Consider the following 6619-nt stretch of genomic DNA (forward strand, 5'->3'; position numbering starts at 1 on the left):
TTGGAGCTACAAGAGGCCAAATTGTATAATTCTAGAGGGAATAGAACTGAGAATGTTTATTGAAAGAATTGTAGATTGATTTCATTGGAGCTACAAGAGACCAAATTGTATAATTTTAGAGGGAACAAAACTGAGAATGAGAATGTTTATTGACAGAACTGTAGATTGATTTCATTGGAGCTACAAGAGGCCAAATTAGGCAATTATACTAGGCAAATTGTATAATTTTAGAGGGAGGTCAAATGTATTTACAGTGTTTAATATCTCACTAGGGTAAAATCTCTATCAGGAATGCAATATCTCACTATGCTACAATCTCTATCAGGAATGAAATTTTCATCCAGATGAAAGCAAAAATATATAATTGTCAGAGCCAGTTAGATTGAATTTAGTAATCAGAGCTGGTAGGATTCGAACGGTAAATCTCTTCTAAAAGAACGAATTTAGAATTCTAGCTAGAGCCATTTGGACTAGGATTCTAATAAGGACGCAACACAGTAGTGCTAGCCTATCTAGACAACGAAAATAGGACGCAACACAGTTCCAGATCCGCCCAGTGGGTGCAGAGGAGATTGAGCGCATCATTGTTGTGGGTGAAAAACGTCTATTCAGCTCGTTGCATGGCCAAGGGAGATTTGACTTAATTTCCCCACATTCTAGAACGACTGCATATGGAGTGATATGGTGCAGCAACTATGCATTGACAATTAAATTCGTGTATGTTATGGAATTCCCCCCTGCAACTACTACAGACAGTGCGAGATCGCCATCAGTGTCATTGCTGGTATGTATTTCAAAATCCTTGTTTTCTTCTGAAATAGAGTAGGCATATCCATGTTTGATTGCAAGTAGGAGGCATGCAATACTGGAATACTGGTAACTACAAGTATGAATATTAGGGAGGAGTAGGAGGCATGTAATACTGGTAACTACAAGTATGAAGCTTAGGGAGGAGGCCACGGTAGCATGGCAACTGATTCTTCTAGCCACCAGAACCCAAATGGTCTCTTAGATCGACAGATATATCAGCGAATCAAGATAATGCTGGACTAGTCTATTCCAGGAGGGATGGTCACTAGAGTGAATTGATGGGACCCCAATGGGAAGTGATGGACTGTTACAGCAAGCCTAGGCTTGCGCTGCAACCACTAGGATCATGACTCCATTAAAGAAAATCTTGGTCTTCAGAGTCAATGGCAAATCAGATCTAGTACAAGCCTACAAGATGTTCAATTTTTCATGGGTTTTACTCCATAACCCCCAAAGTGACACGCTTTTGATTGGAGGTATACTGTGGAGGGAACGCGATCCCGATATTTTCTTTTATCATGGGATCAATTTTGCTGAAGACTGACAGAACGGCCCCGCAAAGCATCATGCAACCTTTCGTCTTATGTGGGTGATGTAATTGCTTTGAGTGGAAAACTGGTCAAATGCATTGGGAAACAAGTTTATATGGGGGTGCATCAACCACAATTTATGTTTGGAAATTTTTATTGGATTCAAGAGCTTAGATACTTATTTGTAGGGGATATGAGGAAAAATTTCTTAATAAGGGGTAGTTATTAAAAAAAAGGAAAGAGAGAAAGGGAGAGTGGAGAAATATTTTGAGCATTAAAGCTAATTGTGTTTTTTGGGAATTTGTTTGAGGTTTTGATTTCTTCACCAACGACGGTTGTATTCAGTTATATTATTATTTGTAGGATTTAATTTCTTTATGGAGGTTGAAGATTCAAACCAGTATAGATTGATTTCTCAAAAGGGGTGTAAATCAACTTTATTGAAGAGAGTCAAGGAGAGAAAAGAAAGGCTAAGTATAATAATCCATTAATGCCAAGGCAAAATGTCATCATTTTACTTTTGGAAGCACCTCATAAATCAACATGGTATACATCAGTCGATCCTCTGGCTACAATACTTCTTCGGATAAAAATGGAAACAACTTACAGATGAGAAGCAAGAACAGAACAACAAGCCTTTCTCTCGAAAGGTTCATGCTATCCTTCAATAGTTAAAGGACATCAAGAAGGAATATGTAAAAAGCAAGTGTCTCTTTGAACTTGGATCCAAATTGCAGTATACAAACTCTGAATATATACTCTTATGGTTGGACACATTAGATATAATGATGTCCCTGATAGAGCAATCAAATTGGAAAAGGTCAGGTTGGGCCTTGAAGCCATCAATGATTGCTTTGATACAACCGATGTTCTTGGAGCATTCTTGTGAAAAGGCTAGACTCATAGTTACCTCTTGTCTCAGCAGGATCATAGCTTTAACATCGCCGCTACCACCTTACAACAATGATATCATGAGAGAGAAATTGTAGCTAATTGTAGAAAGCCTTCAAGGGTTGAACAACATCATGCTTCCTACCTTTCAAAAGTAGCACAAAATTCTAGAACTGATGGTAGAGTTAAACTTTGTCACATTCATGCCAAATTTGGAGTGCGATGAGTTGATCTTTCAGTGGCTAGAAAACTTATACACCATTATTACATCTACTCACTCAGACCATGTCAAGACATGCATGCAGAATATTGTGTCCTTGGTCTTAAAAGAAGATGCCAATGTATACAAGATACTGAGATCGAAATTGTTGACCATTTGAAGGAACGAACCAATGATATCACAAGTTTCCTATGATCTAGTCGAGAAGTTGGTCAAACAAAACATAAAATTGCTCAGAAGGGTGCTGACTAGGAAGGAGTTCAAAAGGATTGATGGAGAAAGCAAGAACAAAACCTACAACAAGATGAACTAAGGAGGAGAGGACTATGCTTTATCTGCAAGGGACCTTGGGCCCTTAACCGTTCATGTCCACGTGATAGGAAAGAGGCAACAAAGACAGAAAAGGAGGAGATTCCTTTAGATCATGGGGAGTCTTTAGTAGTTGGGTCTATTGATCTTCAGGATGGTGAGCAACAAGGTGATATTATTCAGGGAGACTTGCAAGATGACAAGTAATTGGAAGTGCATGAGGAATTCTACCTAATTATATTGATGAGGTAGATTCCTATACAAATGAGTCCATAGGTCTCCAGGGGGACGTCCATAAAGAATATGAACAATCAAGTATAGGTAGCAGTCCACTAGTGAATCTTTGTTCAACAATTAGAGAGGATGAACAACATATTGTCTTCACAGATGGAGGAGGCCAGGGAAATTTGAGTGAGGAGTCGACATTAGTGAACCAACATGATGAGCATGATCATGAGGAGAAACATGATAGACATAATGTGAAAAATGAACCATACCAAAGGGTTGGTCAAAGGTTCAAGTTTAAGTTGTCGTCATGGGGGAATCTGACGCGGACATATACAAAGACATTCATTAGGGCACAAGAATTTCCAGTAGATGACTTTTGGGAAAGGATCATGCATTTCAAGATATATCTTATGATGTTGACGCAAAGAATTTGGACAGTCCGAGACAGTATCTTACAGGAGAATAGAAAAATTGAGGAGCTCATAGGGGTATGTACCAAATCAATGACCCAAATGTTTAGTGTTGAGGAATGACTCAAGTCCCTCACAAGGCAACAAGAGGAGTACATTTGGGAGTTCCATAGGAGCCTTATACAAGAGTGCATAGATAAGTCTTTCAACACCACCAACCCCCCCTTATACATTGGGAAGAACAGGGCAGAGTTCTCCAAATGAATTATGTTGGTTGACCAAGTGGAATAGCATGAGTTGAGCACCGAAAAACATCAACATAGTAGATTTGCAAGTATTCAACCTTCGCAAGGCATGGATTGGCGAGAAATTATGAGTTGGTACTCTATTGATGGGTTGATTCCTAGGAGGACACTCAAAGCCAAGGCATATTGTACCTTAGGCCCTTTGGCTTAGGCAGTGGTGGAGGGCTGAGATGGTACCATAACCCACAGGTGCTAGGACATAGGTGGTATTGGGATCTAGGAGAATCCATTGGGGCCATGATTGGTCGGAGGATTGTTTGGGATCCGGATGAATCTATCGAGGGAAGGATTAGTAAGAGGATTGTTTGGGATCCAGGTACCGAAGGATCCATTTGGGATCATGTAGCATGGAGGTATGGAATAACAACTAGGTTGTATGGGATCCTGGTATCAATGCTTCCGTTGAAGATATCAATTAATTGCTTGAGGGTAAGAAATCTTTGGGCAGGAAGATTTATAATATTCCCTTTCTTAATCTGGTCAAAATGAACGAACATGTCCATGGTATTTACCATGGAATTTTCCCATGGTATTAACCCCTGGTATTGGGCTTCGGTTTTCAAGGGAAAATAATAAAATAGGGTCTTTAGAGAGTCCATCAAACCTATAAAGGGGATAGAAGCTAATCATTTGGATCATTCAGGTTTATTTATCTTGTTGTATTTTTCTTAAGAACTTGGCGTGGCCAGTTCCAGTTTGATCCTAGTGATGAAAACCCCATGGGTGTTATGTTATCTGGTGGATCCATCCAGGGTCCATGATTGTGCTTCAATGCATTTGTCTTTTGTTTTGATAACCATTTGTGCATGCGATTGCAGGGGCTTGAAATTTATTGTTGGACATGTACCATTTCCTTCAGTTATTAATATATATAAATGATGCATTTTTAAATCCCCTTGTGTTCAGTGTTTTGTTTGCAATTAATTTTAACTAGAACACCTAGGTGTGCCAGATTGGTTGATTATTTCGTTGTTCGGGATATTACAACATAATACACTGACTTTGAAACTTATAGATCATGAATCCAACTCATGACATATGAATCAATAGCTTCTAGACTAACACTTGATAACTCACAATGACAACTCACAACACATGGAAGCAATACCTCCAATACCCTACAAAATGCTTACATGGAAAACATTGAAAACACATATTACAACAACAAGGATAATCTTTGTATGACTGCTCTTAATTAGCACTCACATCCACTTTGGAATCTCGCAAACAATGCTCTTTCACCACCACAAATTCGAGCTATCACTTGACCTCCATTTAAATGTAACCACCTCTAACCATCATTGATGAAATTTGCAATATTACAATATTGACAACTCGGTTCGTCAGGGCTTCCATGACAACCGTCAAGCAATGAGCCATCATATGGAACAACCACCATCTGTCAGATATTTATCTTTTGTCGATCCATTAGTTGCTAGGATGGAGGTCTAGACATTAAATGTGTTCAAAAGTTCATCAAACAACTTGACCTCACTAACACACAAGAATTGATGTTTCAGACATTGGGGCTTATAGTTTAAGGACCACCACCTTTTTATAGCCATAATTGAAAGAAATAGAAAACTACTTGACAAAGACATCTCATCAAACTATCAACTGTCATCCAAGCATAGACAAGTCACCACTTCGTTCATTCGCACACGTCAAAAGTTGTTCATCTAGTTCAATATTTATCTTGGAGGTTTTTCCTCTTCACAAAGCATTTGTTAGAGTGGTCAATTCCAACAAATTTACACTCGCATATTGAGTTGACTAACCTCAATATGTTTAAAATGCAACCTCCAAAATTTGAGATTGAAACAATATTACAATAGAAACATCCGACGCAGAGATGTCTTCCCTGTGGAAGCAAAAAATTGAGATTTGCCTCCAATTTTAACACTTTTTACATATATCACTGGCCACTTGAAACTCCCCCACACCAGATCTCATATCCATATCTCAAGTCCAAATCCATGTAGCAGCATGTATAGTTTGTCAACACGTTTTTGACAAAACCATCAAGGCATGAATTTAACTCCTTTACAGGTTCCGTTCAGATAAGCACAAACAAAACTTTATAGATAGCAAGATGACGAAAGGATCCGGCGATGCTTGAAGAAGCTGCAAACAACAAACAAATCTACACACAGGATCAAAAAAAAAATTCACATACTAAAAGTAAACTCTCACACATCTATACTAATATGTATAGAAACAATAGAGGGGGGGTGAATCTGTATTAGCAATTTAACAATATTTCATTTCCATAAATAGATTCATATAAGCAACTTCTATTAATGAAACTTGCATGTATACACAACTGTGTTTAGAGCAACCAGCGTATACCTTGCAAACTTATAATTTAGTTAGTTGATCTTTAATCTGTGTATCAGAACCATATAACCATTAATCAGATGTAGTAAACAAAATAGGAAATCACACACATGAACACAAGACATAAGGTGGAAACCCAATGTGGGTGAAAACCACCTGCTGCAATCGTCTCTATCTTTCTTTAATAAGAAACTTCTTTTTACAAGTTTTGTACTGGTGCAGCCTTATACCAGTATGCAGGCTTCTTCTTGTAGAAGGCTACAACCTTCTCTCATTCTCCAGCTTTTCCTGGAAGGGAGCTACAACCCCCTTAGCTCTTGTACTAGTTGATGTGTTTACTAGTACGTAGGTGCTGACCCACAGAAGGCTACAACCTTCTGTTTTCTTCCAGGGACCGTGTGTCATAAATTTTCAGACTGGATCAATCAATAAAATCAATCAAACATCAAATATATTCTGCATTAACCATTCTCCTTTGCAACAACCAAAACTGAATCAAACAATCACTTTTATAAATGTTGTAACTAGACTACAGTAACAGTAACCAGAACCCAGAACACTAAAACAATGGCAGAAGTA

Source organism: Pinus tabuliformis, chromosome 2_2, assembly GCF_031772625.1.
Source record: "Pinus tabuliformis cultivar Carrire ecotype Pingquan chromosome 2_2, CPIR1, whole genome shotgun sequence".
NCBI lineage: Eukaryota > Viridiplantae > Streptophyta > Pinopsida > Pinales > Pinaceae > Pinus > Pinus tabuliformis.